Here is a 14783-nt window from a genome sequence, read left to right as displayed (position 1 = left end):
TATATATATATATACACATACATACATATATTTATATATACACACACATACATTTATCTATATGTACACATATATATACACACATATGTATATATTCCTCCTCAAAAGATAAGTCCAAAATATTGCCACAATGTCCAAGAAACGTGGCATGTAAAACAAATATGAATTGATTGAAAGATGCTTAGCATCTGCTCATTTCACACTATGTGTAAGATCCACACTATTACTTTGTGTACATGGATGTTGCTTTGTCATTTAAATACATATTCCTACTCCCCAAAATTATGATATTCTCATCTAGGATCATATTTGTTATAGGAAAGAAGTAGACAGTGTTTTGACAATTTAAACACAATTTTGATGTAGTATTGAATACATTTTTTAGAACCATACATCCCCTTTCCTTGCCAATAATTCTGATATAAGCTAATAAGAGTATGCTTATCTTATTAGTTGAGAGTCATTGATAACAGCATAGATCAGTTCATAAAATAAACAAGTCATTAGAGCAGGTTTGGTACTGATGGGTAGCATCTCAACAGGATCTCAGTTTATATTGCCAAGTCTCTGGGTAAGCCTTCCTGCCACATCAGATCATAAAGGGTCAGTGGTGATATAGATGAATGCAAGCTTGTCCATTCACATTGATGATAGAAAAATAATTATCAGCAAGTTATTAATATTAACTTAACACCTGAAGACCCTAAAGAAAGTAGCATTTCCATAGTTAGAGATTTGGGAACCTTGTGGGTAGAGGGCACAAAAAGCACACAAAAGCATAAAAATTCCAAACATCTCTGAAATAATACAGTGACGAGGGAATGATTAAAAAAGTGAGATAAAGGGGCTTAGAGTCTAGGGAATATAACAGAAGTTCATATTTTAAAGAGAGCTGATGCCTCTCCCTGATGAAAAGGCATGGAACCCATTTTGTCCATCTGGAGGACAGCTGGTTAGTGGGCCGTCCATGCATCATGTCTGTGAATGGCCCAGTAAGGAGCCGACAGCAGGCGATGAAGGATTATGTGATTTAACTATCCCCGAGAGAGCAGGCTTATGTACTTTTGTTATAAGTGAAATCTATGTTATGATAATAACAACAGTGATGATTATTGGTAACTGTTATTTTAATTGGGATATGTATTATATTGAAAGATAAAAAAAGGTATGTATTTAAAATATGTCAACATCTGGTTGTTTTGTCAGGTATTTTTTAATCTTTTAACTGAAAGTTATACTGAGTACATCGACTTTTTAAACAAGGAGCTCTGTTGGCGTTGTGCCTGAGGCATTTGACTGCTAACCAGAAGGCTGGTGGTTCAAATCCACCAGCCACTTCTCATAAAGAAGATTGGGCAATCTGCTTCCATAGTGACAGTGCATTGGAAACTCAAGGAGGGGTTGCTATGAGTCGGATCCGACTTGATGGCAGTGAGTTTGAGTTTTTAGCATTTTTAAACAAGACTTCTTTTCCTGATAAAGTTGCATCTAATTTATTCCTATAATTATGGAATAAATTAGATTATAAGTATCTTGATTTTATATATATAGCTTTTTAATTTTGGCAAACATATTTCTAACCATAGTATACTGTCTTGGTAGGTATTTGTAATAATGTGGCTGTTTGTTATAGAAAATGTTGGGATTCATCATGTTTTAGTGACAATTTAGAAAGCAGAAACATACTGCTAGGCATTTAAGCCACAAATATTTGAGTGCCTCTGGTGGCATAATGGATAAGGCATCTGGCTGCTAACCAGAAAGTCAGTGATTCAAACCCAGTAGCCACTCTGTGGAAGGAAAATGGACAATCTCCTGTATAAAGATTTACAGCCTCAGAAACCCAGTGGGGTCACTGTGCGTCAGAATCAACTCATGGCAGTGAGTTTGGTTTGTTTTTATTGTGTGGCAGGCATTTGTTACATACAGGTATAATTGAAATATGAATTTATATATGAAATAACCTTAACATGATTAAAATATACTAGGTAAGATATGCATAAGGAAATTTGTGGCCAAATGATGAGAGCTCTAGATGATAACTGACAAATATTATGGGCTTCAGAGTAGAAAGTGTTCATTTCCAGTGGGTAAGATTAAGAGCAGCTTCTTTATGGAGAAAATGACATTTGATCTAGGTATGTAAGGATGGGCACAGTTTCAACAGCTAGAAGATGTAAAAGAAGGTGGTAAATGGGCCAAAACCAAGAGCCAGAAAGTACAGGATGTATATCGGGAACTAGGGTGGGGAAAGAATGGGCAATGAGTTTGGAGTCAGATTATGGACTTTGATACTTAGCAGAGAGTGGTGAGAATTCTAGTATATGAAACTTCCTTTGATTAATATAATCATACCTGTGATCATGAGTTTTACAAATGTGTATCAAATGCCTAATTGTGAACCACCATTGAGCTTTACGGCAAAATCAAGGATTCATTAGACATGCACTCTTCCCTCACACAGCAAATAGAATAAATGAGAGTTGTATATAAGAAAGAAAAAATGTATATGAAAAATAACTGTGCAGGGTTTTACACTTGACATAGTTCTTTCTTATTTGTGTTATCATAATTAAATGTCCACATAGTATGGCATATGTTGTGTTTTCTTGTTATACTAATGAGAAAACTGAGGTTCATTTGTTTATTATGGTTAGTTTACTTGCTTCCAGCTAGTCAATGACCAAGCAGAACTCTAAACAGATCTTCTGATTCTAAATCCATTTACTCATGGTGGGAAGAGAGGAAAAAGTGCTATGCAGTCAAAGGAAGAAACAATCACTATCAGCAGGGGTTATCAGAGATTTCTTCATGAAAGCAGAAGTATTTGAACTGAGAATATGAAGGAAGTTAAACACACATGGCTGAACATGTCAGTGGTTGGGAATATGGGGCCAGTAGCGGGTCTTGCTGGCTGACAAAAGGAGAGCATTGGCTTAATGAATTAATGAAATGAGTTTAGGCAGGTCATTCATACTTTTCTGTAAGGATGTCACCACTTGAGAAATGAAAACAATATCACATTCCTTGCCAAACACATTGAATTATTGGGAGCAGTAACTGAAAAATTTTATAAGACAATAATTGCAACTATATGAATTGCTCTGGAAGTTGCAATATATTAACAGCACAGATAATCTCAACGTTTTAGACAGATTTAGCTTTTCAAGTTTATTGTTAAGTTGCTTTTTACACAGAAACACTGTCACAAATTATCAGGTTCTGAAGTTGCAATACAAAGCCATTTAATCTATAGTATTAATAGTAACATTTCATTTTACCTTTTATTTTTATATTTTCCCATATGAAAAAATGCAGTCTGTGTCCTAATTATGAACTCTAGGAATGCATCTTCTCTAATCCTCTCAATAAAATAACTTTTTCTCAAACATCTGAGTTATTTGGAGGTCAGGATTCTGACCTCCAGAAATAAAGAGTTTTTACTAGACGTCAAAAGCCCCTATTGGGGATGACCACAGCTTCTAAACTCATATGTTTTGATGAGAGGTGTACCTCTCTGTGTCCTTTGAAGAAGACACAACACTCTAGGCCAAATTGTCCTAGAATATTTGGATCCAGGAGACTATCATTGTTCCTATGTAGGATAGAGACAGATGCTGCATGTTATTTGGTATTTGAGTTTACATGAATTTGTTAGTATTTACAATAAATACTTATTACTCTTATTACTCCTTAAAAAGACTTGAAAAACTTCTTTGATATGTTTCTAGGTACCAGCACACCAGGGTTATAACTGTTAGCTTATCATTGTCATGACTCTTGAATGACTGCCAGGCCTGGGAAGGAAGAACTGAGGAATACTCAGCCACAAGCTTTAGAGAAGGGAGTTTTCTACTCCCTTAACTATAAATACGCTCTCTCTCTCTCTCACACACACACACACACACACACACACCCCTACCATAGACAACCCAAACATCTGTGTGGAGAGCATGGCCTTTAAATTAACTGTCTTCTCTGTTGGTTGTTGAGTTATGTGTTGTTTCACATATAACTTAAGCATTCACTGGATCCAAGTCTAGACTTTTGATGCTGAGAGGAGTTGATAGCTATATTTCCTCTTGCAGGTTCATTAACAGAATCATTTTCTACAACTAGGTCCTCTCTTCAGACTTGCTTTTTGATGCAAAAACTGAACATTTGCTTCCTCATTAAGGTTGAAGTTGATTTACTTTTTCTCTTTTGATGTGTAGCCTTAGTCAAGATAGATTTAGAGACAAAGATTTAAAGCATTATCCCTAATGTCTGGTAACTCTACCGATTTTACAAAATTTTTTAATATATGAAAATGATTGTCACTTTTCAGAATATTGATAGTGAAACAAATATTAGTAATTAAAGTAAACTAGGATATAGTTTTTCTGTCATATTAATTTTGGATCATGATGGCCCATATTTTAATCATTCTTTCACATCAACCTGGATATTTCATATAATAAATCATGACCCTTTTTTCAGGAGTAAAGAGAACTAAACTTTCATATAAAACCTCTCTTCTCATTAAAAAACAAAAACAAAAAAAACTGAAATTATTCAATTGAGTAAAATGGCTGAACTTGCCATCTTTTTTGGCTCCTTGGCCTCCTTTCGTTCTTTTTGGTAAGAGAAATCTGGTGGGAGAAAAGTTGTTAGGAAGAGGTGGTAGGAGAGAGTAGAGCTATGTCAAATATCAAGAGGCTGAAACCTATGAAGAAAGCAAGGCAGTACACCATTCCTGGTAGTATAGTACCTGAAATAATTTTGTAAGGGGATATTTATTTTTTACTTGTTTTTAGCACAAAGGCTTTTAACAGCCCAAGTTCCAAGCAAAGACTTCCATACAGTTTCCCTTAAAAAGAAGAAATGAACACCTGTGTACCTCTTTTCTCTCTAAGGTGCCATTTAAAAAAAAAAAAATTGAAAGGATACAGGCGTATCTTAGAGGTATTGTAGATTTCATTCCAGACCACTGCAATAAAGTGAATAGTGTAATAAAGAGAGTCACATGAACTTTTTTTGGATTCCTAGTGCTTATAAAAGTTATGTTTACATTAGTTTGTAGTTTACTAAGTATGTAATAAGAGCTCTGGTGGTGTAGCGCCTAAGGCATTTGACGCTAACCAGAAGACTGGCAGTTCAAACGCACCAGCCACTCCTCGGAGGGAAGGTTGGGCAATCTACTTCGTAGAGGTACTGCCTCAGAAACACAAGGAGGGGCCACTAAGAGTTGGATGTGACTTGATGGCAGTGAGTTTAGTTTTGTTTTTGTTTTTTTTTTAAAGTATGTAATAGCATCATGGAACAGTTTGAAATATTGTGAGAATGACCAAAATGTGACATAGAGGCACAAAGTGAGCACATACTGTTGGGAAAATGGCATTGTTAGACTAGCTCAACACAGGGTTGGCACAGACCTTCAGTTTGTGAAAAAACATAGTATCTGTGCAGTGCAGTAAAGTGAAGCACAATGAAATGAAGTATGCCTGTAGTAGTTTTGGGAAATGCTAAAGAGCACCAAGGGAGTAATTTGGCATTTTGAAGAGTTCCTGGAACGTGGAAAGGGGGTGGGAAGGAACTGACAGAAAGAGTCAAGGCAACCAGAGTACAAATGGCTTCCTGAGAGAATCTCAGAGAAGACCTAAGCTTGGAATCAACAAATACAGAAATCAGTAGTGGGTTATGGGTAGAAATACCATCATTTGGTTGTATCAAGGAATGAATTAAGGAACTGTACTAGAAGCAAATAGAATAACTTGAGTCTTCTCATTACCATAAGGGAGTACCAGGAAGGCTTTTTTCTTCCATTTTCTTTTTTACTTCAGTATAACCATAAAATGGTCTTCAAATAATAGGATGAAGGACCCTAGTTTCTCACTAGGAGAAAGAAGAGAAGAATTGTAGGTAATGATCCTCTCCCACAACAGAGTGATGCAAAAGAGAAAATACTACTCAGCCAGGAGTGAAAAGCACTAAATTTGTTACCCCCTGAGTAAAGTTGCCTTTCTTGGACACAGACTAATTCAAACAAGACTAAAAGGAAAGAGATATCCTAATGGAGATGTTCACTATAAATGAGTGGATCACAACATATGAAGGACAGAGATAAGCTGATGAAAAATAAAACAAAAAGTACACCTAAAAGAGTTAATTCAGAAAATATAAAGCTCTCATAAAAATTATTTTTTTATGGAAAAGATTTAAGAAGATATTTTATCAGTAATTGACACATAAAAATTTCAGTGGGCTTGCTGAGGGTAAAAATGGACCCAGTTGATAGTCTGGAAAATAAAATCTCAGAATTTTCCAAGATTATCAACCTAAAGAAAAAAAAAAAAAAAAAAAAAAAAAAAAAAAAAAAAAAAACCAACTACTGAGCACTTTTTATGTTCCAGGCACTATCTAGACTCTAGACTCTAGACACTTAGAGGTGAACACCATAGACAGAAATCCGGCCATTGTGGAGCTCATATTCTAGTAAGGGTGACAAACACATAAATAAAACATAGGATATGACAGTTGATAAGTGTTACGGACAAATTGAAATAGAAAGGTATAATATGTACCAAGGGAGTGGTGGGGATAGAATGATAAGGTTACCTCACTTCCTCCCATTTGGGGATTATAGTCTGGGAGTCGATGAATGACTTGGGAATCTTGACTTTTTAATGGTGGCTAAAAGCTTGATTGTTTATATAGTCCTAGGTAGGTGTGGGAGTGGTGAGAAATGGAAGCGTAGGAACGATCTTAGATGTATGCAGAAGTCTGAGGTCCGCTCTTCAGTCCTGCCAGTGGTGATGGGTGGAGGCAGGCAACAGGCATATTTTCCCCAGCATGGGGAGCTCCTTCTGGATGCCTGCCCATGGAATTTGGACAACTTGAGCTGGCAGAGTGGTTTTCTATAATGTTGGGACTTACTTGGAAGAGAAATGTTAAAAGTTACAGTGATTATATTTAAGAATTTTAATGGGAGTTCCAGAAAGAAAATAATTGAAGTCATGGAGGAAAGTCTGGAATAACGTTTCTCTAAACTAAAGAAGGAGCATAGGCCGAGCAAATGCCAAGCTAGATTTATAAAAATGACTGGTTCATAATATATCCTGGGGAGATAGTAGATTTCCAAATATTAATGGAAAAATCTAAAAGCTCCACAGGGATAAATGATGCCATCTACCAAACAATTAGAAACCACACAGACGTCACACTCATTATCAATACCGAGAATAGCATATATGGAGCAATTTCTTTGAAGTCCCAAATGTGATGATATGATAAATTCTATACTGATCTTTGTGAGATACCAAGAAAGTGTGAGAGCAGTAAGAATTTTTCCACATATGAAAGGACTCATAAAAATCATTGTCATGAACACTAAATATGTGTGTGTGTGTGTGTGTGTATGATCTCACGGTCACTTCAGGAGTTCCTCTGTTAAGTAAAAAAAGAAAAGCATGAGAGAGGGTAGCTGATTGTATCCCACTGAAGAGAGCGTGAAGGACACTGAATGTAAAGTTACCTGGGCTTCGTCACAGCCATGTGGGCTCTCACTGGCACCATTTTGATAGGAAATCAGTGAAGACAAACCCAGTTTCCAGATTCTAAGCATACCATTTTTGGAAGAAAAATAATTGTTATTTTTGCTACTCTCTGATAATCCATATGATATCATTGTTATTTTTGCTTCTCTCTGATAATCCATATGATATCATTCATATTATTTCAAACATGAATGTTCTGATTATAACAAAAATGAATTTACCTTTATCTCAAATAGTTTCATAATAAACTTAAAGGAATAAAAAGTCTCATTGATCATTTTAAAATAAACATATTTATAAATGCATTGTTTGTTTAGCTCTCATCTTCGTCCAGGTCCAATTTATAGTGACTATTTCCTTATGAATTGGAAGGTCACTGGACTAAAAAAATAAAATCTTGGTATTTTACCCAAAAGTTTAATCATTAGAACCTGAGTCTTTTTTTACTTTTAGCTTTTCAATGACTTAGGTGTGTCTTTTCACATAACTTTTAAAATATCTAGGAAGCCTACTGTTACACATTATTTCAATTGGTATGATGCTCTGTATGGCTGGGTAAGAACAGCTGTTCTGTTGGGAAAGCAGATACTCACCCTAACAAATTCATTTATTGGATCAGTGAACTCAATACAGTGATGGGCTAACTTGCACATTGTTCACATCTCTTGAGAAAACACACATATCTAACGCTCTTCCCTAGTCCAGATCTTAATTAGCTTAGGTAAAAATGAGCTCTTATTTAGAAATATTTGAAGTATTAGACTGAAGATAAAAATTGAAGCAATCTGTTAGATATTTGTAACCATTTTCCTTATTATCAATATCAAATTTCAGTAACGTATCAATAAATGTAGGTTTTAATTCTAATTCTGCCCCTCAATCATGTATACTTGTACTTATATTATGAATTTACTTAAACGAGTCTAGTTACCTTTGATAATGAGCAACTACTTCACTATTAGCAATGTATCTTGCTTTTCCTTCAATAAGAAGGGAGACTGATTTTTGTAACAAGAAGGAAAGGTGCTACTTTGAACACTATGTATAGTCATGCTGTGCTCTAGATACTCTATATGCGTTTTCTCTTAGTGCTTTTTTTTAATGAGGTGGTATCTACAATTTGAAAATAAATAGAGTATAAGAACCAGAATTCATGTTATAAATCATTTGAAATCTACAGTATTTCTTTATAAGTTATTCATAAGATGGTCACTTAGAAAAGTAGAAAGAATATGAGATTCACACTTGGAAAATATGGGTATGGATTCTAGTCCAGTTACTTACTCATTTTGAGATTTGATCAAGTCACTTTATTTTCCAACATGTTTAATATCCTTGTGTGTAATGTAAGAATATTCAAGAAATCAAAATTACATTAGATAATAAAAGACTTTGAAAGTAAAAGTGATATATAAAACTCATTATATTAATTGTGATGAAAATTGTAATTGGCATATAGGGTTAGTGCCATTGTTCCTAATACCATTTGTAGATGAGAAAACTGAGCTTAAGAATTTGAGGGAGGTTTGCATGACATAGAATTTGTAGTGGATCCCATACAAAAACCATATCTGCTGACTCAAAATTTAATTTCTTTCATAGGAGACCACATTATTTTTAATGATTTGATTACCATACCATCTCCTAAATATCTAGGTTAGAAAAGAATGTGTGTGTGTTACATGTATATGTTTGTGTTTTCCATATCCTTGAAATTGAAACTAGCTTTCTAGGCAGGAATGTATTTTTGGAGTTTAGTGTAAAAACGATTGAGGTCCAAGAGACTAGTTTTATATATTCCTTCTCACTGATATGCAAACCAGTATCTTGCATTGATGAGTTCTTCTCTGTTTTGTCAGAAAGCTGTGAGCTCCTGTTCTGTGCCAGCCATTCTGTTAAATTTTGAGAATAAAGATGATAAAAGTGCCAGTCTTGATTGCTCACTGTCAGGAGTAGATCCCAAAATCTCGAAGAAGAGCCAGTAACTCAGCAAATGAAGAAGGAATCTTGTTTATAAAATGCAATATACTAAAATGCATACGGAAGAGACCTGGTCTCGCCTGGATAAAAAAAATATTAAACACCATCCCTGCTCTTTTTTTCTCCAGTAATGATACTCCCTTGGAAACCCAAGGAGGGGTCACTATGAGTCAGGTCTGATGGTCTGACTCGATGGCAAATAACAACAACAACAATCAAAACTAAGGATTTACTTTTTATCAATTACGAAACAGTTGATAGGAATATAGTTCTATAATTTGTTCAGCAAAATCAGAACTTTTATTTGGAAACTTAAAACAACTCTTAGAAATAAGATTTCTATTTATTTAAGACACTTAAAAGAAATTAAGTGGGAAGCTTCATTGTGTGAACCTATTATTGGGAATTCTGTAATTGTGTTTGTTGGAAAAATTTTGAGTGTGATTTTAGCTCATTGGCAGAGGAAGGATTTAAAAGGGAAATACGTGTCAGTGAAAAATGTTGATAGGACCTGTGATAACAACTGAACGTATTTTAAAGCTCATAGGTCATACAATCAGACTTCTATGAAATACATTCTTAAAAATGTTTATGATAAAATGCAGTAAAATTTGAATAATTTACAAATTATAAGGAGTTTCCATTGAGACACCTAAAAAAGGCTAACAATTTCATAAAACTTCTTTTCTTTTTACCATAAGTTTTAATTATTTTCAGTATTTCATATATTTTTTAAAAAATATATTCTGTCCTTTCCAAATCAACATACAAATAATGTCTTAATTCCAGTGAGCATCTGATTGAATTTAAGGATATGCTTCTTTCAGTATATGTAATGATTTCATATTTGTCTATATTAAGTTTATGAGACTTTTTATTCTTTTTGCTAATAATAGTTTTTTCATTTTTTAAATGAAATAATAAGGTAAAATGCAATAAACTATGCAAATAATTGCACAGAAATGTCTAATTGATGCTCTTGGATCACAGGCTGCAAATTGTGTGATAGTTCAAGGTGTATGTTAATAAATTAATATGTAAAGGTTTGAACTCACCATATGAGAGACAGTTTACAAAGTATAGTGTATCATGTATGGAGATTCCATGTACTGATCTGAGATATTCTTCACTTTATGTAGGCTGAATAGAGTACAGATATAGTTTCATGTCTATGTACTATAATTCTTCTGTAAATCATGTCACTATTCTTGTTTTGGACCTCAGTGACAAACACTAAAGTAATGCTTTTATCATTTGATCCTATAGGATTTATTGATAGCATTTGGTGAGAATTGTTAATGTTTTATAAAGAAAAAAAGTATGTGTTTAGTTTACATTTCCAAGGATTGTTTATACTGCAGAAGTTTTAACCCATGCTGTTTCAGAGAGTAAGTGTGTAGCCAGCTTCTGGAGAGACTGTGTTAAAGAAAATTGTTTCACCAAGTAACTGAGCTTTTCATTACAGTTTTGAGGAATGCTAGTGTCTAATTTTTTAAATCAAAATAAAATGTGCATTAATCTGTATAGTTAAAGATGTCAACTGCAGGGAGCCATCTGCAGCCAAACTGCTGTCAGGGAGTAGCTTCCTCTGAGGAAGAGGTCATGTAGTTTGGGAAATTCTTGAATAGCAGAAAGTATTATCTGTTATCAAATCTTAGTTTGATGTCTTCTTTATAGTATTGTTTCTTTAGACTCCTTTCTCCTAAAGTTGTCTTTTGTCTGATTATACTATCTTTTCCTATGGCTTTGAAAATGATGTAAGCCTATTAATAAATATTTGAAATGGTTTGATGAGGAAGAAGGAAAAAATTAGAAAAATTCCTCATTAAATAATATCTCAAATTTACTCAGTATCTAACATAGAGATGAGAGTAAGCATGAGATATGGTTTCCCCTTTTAAAAGTGTGAGAGTAAAGGAAGTAATTGAAAAAATACTTTAAGAGACAATATATGAGTCTAAGTGTTGTGGTTTAAACTGTACTTGTAATAGTTAAGAAGGGGTATACTTTAGTTAATGATAGATTATTAAGTGGTAAAGCGTGAAATTTAATATAGACCATAAAGGATGGGTAGGATGAAGGTAAATGGAAGAGGAGCAAACAGTGGACTGGGAATCATGACTCAGGAGAGACAAAGTACCAGTTTTGCTTTGATGGAGTAAATGGCACATTTAGATGTTCTGGTTTGCAGAGTCATTGTCAATTATGAAGTGTCATAATAGCCTTTAGAGAGGTTGGTAGTGATGAGTCAAGGCATAAGAATCCAACCGGTTTTATTGTACAAGGACAAGATGAAAGCATGATTGAAGAAAATTCGTTCAGCGACTAGTGCAGATAGTATAATGAACACCAGCAAATAAAAATTCCTAGCATTGTGTTTGTTCTTTTTGATGGTCTGTTGTTCTAAGAACTATTGCTTTATAATTGAACTCAATTTTTATTATGAATGTTATGAAGATTTGTGTTTGAAATTTCTGGTTTGGGGCACACTGAAGGGTGGATGCTATTCATTATGCCTCCTGGAATTTTTTCAGAAAGATTTTCTGTTTTGAAGTGAAATAGATAAATAACAGTCATGACCAGAGATATTATTCAAGTTAGGAACCTCCAAATTGAATATCTCACTTCATTGCGTCCATGTGTCAGGTAAATTATCTTGAATTATTATTGAAGACAGTCTCTTAAAAATCAGAATATAAATGATAGTTTTGGTGCTTATATTGGAAAATGGCACTGTTAAATGAAACTGTGAAATTCACCATTAAACCTTCAAGTGTTACTTCTTGAAGTATTTAAGTAAGACATTTATGATTATCCAGCAAGCAAAGTCCATAGCTAATGAGGTGGTGTCCACTATATTCATAGCCCTGATCTATAACAAGCTCAACAATAGGGGACCTGAGAAACTAGATTACAGAAAGATGGTTATAGTGAAGTTGTTTCTGAAATCTTCATGGAAACCTTTGAATTAGACTTGGCCTCAGATATTGTGTGACTTCTGTGGTATGGGAGGAGGCTGTAAGGACTAAAATCCAAGATTCTCTGTATTGGAATACAGACCCCATCATGCAGAACTAGGAGGATCAACTGTGTTAAAAATCTGGGCAACATGTGGACCTGGAAGCAGTTGCACCTTAATGTCTAAGGCAATGAGAGTAATGAATTCAGGTTCATCTCTGCTTAGATTTAGAGATGGATGTTTAATGTTGGAAGTGATATAAGGCAGTAAGTAAGTAATTGTCTCCAGGCAGGGAGAATATATCTGCTTAGCAGCTGCTGTAGTTACAGGGAAATCTTTCCCGTTTGTATCAAGATGAGGATTGATTGTCAGTGGCCAGAGGTACAAAGTAGGGTTTGGGGAGGATGGCACACAACTAGAAAACGAAAGCAGATGCCTATTGCTGGGTCAACAGTGGGAATTGGCAGAGTCACCGCAGAGAGGCTATAGTTTGAAGAGCACAGTCAAGCATTTGCAATTAATTTAATTCTAACCAACTCAAAAAATATTCATGAATGTCTGTAAACTGTAAAGAGTCAGACCCTAGGGACAATAGAAAGACTACTCAGAGGAAGCCCTGGCTAGTTGTGGTTTATAGTCTTTTGTGGGATTAAAAAAAAGAAAAACAAACTCATTGCTGTTGAGTCATATCTGATGCATAGCGGCCCCTTCTTTAGTTTCCGAAGCAGTGTCACTACAGAAGTAGATTGCCCAACCTTCCTTCTGAGGAATGGCTCGTGGGTTTGAACCAGCAGCCTTCTGGTTAGCAGTCTAATGCATAGAGGCCTGAAAATAATAGGATTATGTAAATGTTAGGATAGGATTGCCAACACAATTATGGATATTTTATTTCTGGCAATAAAAAGTTTTGTTTTATAGGCAATGAAGAGGCATCGAAGTTTTAGGGGAAATGGTTAGCGTCTCTTTGTGGTTATTTGTTAAACAGGTTGCTTTTGATGGATGAGTAATGTTTTAGAGAAATGATGAGGGCTAAATGAGCAACAGAAGCTTTGGGAATGTGAAAGAATGAATGGGGAATTCATTTTCAGAAGAAATGCCGACAGTGCTTGGGGAATAATTGAGAATGCAGTAAAAATATTACAGAATTTCTAACTCAGATGGTAGAGAAAGCAATGACATTATTACTGCTTACCACTTGTTACTCTCTCTAAGTGTATAGTAAAAGACATGACAAAAGCAAAGTAGAAGGTGATTCATGATGTTAGTGTTGGGGTGGATTGCGGACATTTTCAGTTTCTCAATGTATGGGGAATTTCTTTTGTTTGTTGCTTATCAGTTGAATCAGGAAATTGGAAATCCTGCTGTTCAGTACTAGACTACTAAGTGCTGAAAAAATAAACATCTCTATCTTCCAGTTGATTTGGCCAGTAGAAATAAATGAAAAGTAGACTCTTTTTTAAAAACTCTAAGAGGAAAGAAAGCTTTTCCTATTGTGACAGCTATGGACAATGATTTCTACCCCTATTCTAACAGCAATCAGGAACATTAGAGGATCAAATGTTCTTTACATGATGTTTATCAAAGAGAAAAAAAAAGTCATTGAAAGAACAAAATTTGGGGCATTGGAGTTTGTGTATAAAAGGAATATATTAAGAGAAAAGTAGAATTCTTTGTCTTTGAAGGGGGCATTGACCCATGTTTTTTCTTCCTCCTTTTTCCTACCTCTCCTTTTGCTCCTTAGGTAGAGACATAGTCATACAAATTTATAAACCACAATGAAACATTATTGTGGATGAGGAAAGGACTGCTTGTGTTTTGTAGTGTTTATGTTCATCATACATTAGATATATCATGGTGGTGTTCTAATTCTATAGTGGTCAAAAGACGGAGTTAGTGGTTGGCTATGCATGAAGCTTCACTGTTCATATTGTAAAGAGGCTTAAATATTACTGACAAAACCAAATATATTTTTCAGGGACAATAAAGGAGATAAGGAATCATCACAGTATTATCAGATATTTATTGTATATCTTTATGAACCCTGAAATGATCTGTTAATTTTTTCTTCTCTAACAGTGTTATGTAGGCTCCATGAGGGCAGGGAATTTTCCCTCTTTTATTCAGTGGTATATGCTCTATAGCATGTGCTCAATAAATATTTGAATAAGGCAATGAATAAGTGAATAAATTTTGCATCTACTGTGGCAGTGACACTTGTTGAAAAGAATAAAAGGAATTAATAATAAATGACAGTCCCTGAACCTGGCAGTTTCTAATTTAAAATGACTAATGTGGATACAGATCTCATA

General features: G+C 34.6%; 1 protein-coding gene across 1 annotated transcript in view; it reads left to right on the top strand.

The window, feature by feature from the left end:
- PCLO (piccolo presynaptic cytomatrix protein) overlaps positions 1 to 14783 on the top strand; it is a 529144-nt gene that overhangs the window by 8235 nt on the left and 506126 nt on the right. The window lies entirely within an intron of this gene.

Source organism: Orycteropus afer, unplaced genomic scaffold (genome assembly GCF_000298275.1).
Source record: "Orycteropus afer afer isolate SDZICR_OR568_19922 unplaced genomic scaffold, OryAfe1.0 scaffold00007, whole genome shotgun sequence".
NCBI lineage: Eukaryota > Metazoa > Chordata > Mammalia > Tubulidentata > Orycteropodidae > Orycteropus > Orycteropus afer.
Note: the sequence above shows the minus strand (reverse complement) of the source record. Positions and strands in the feature narration are given on the sequence as shown.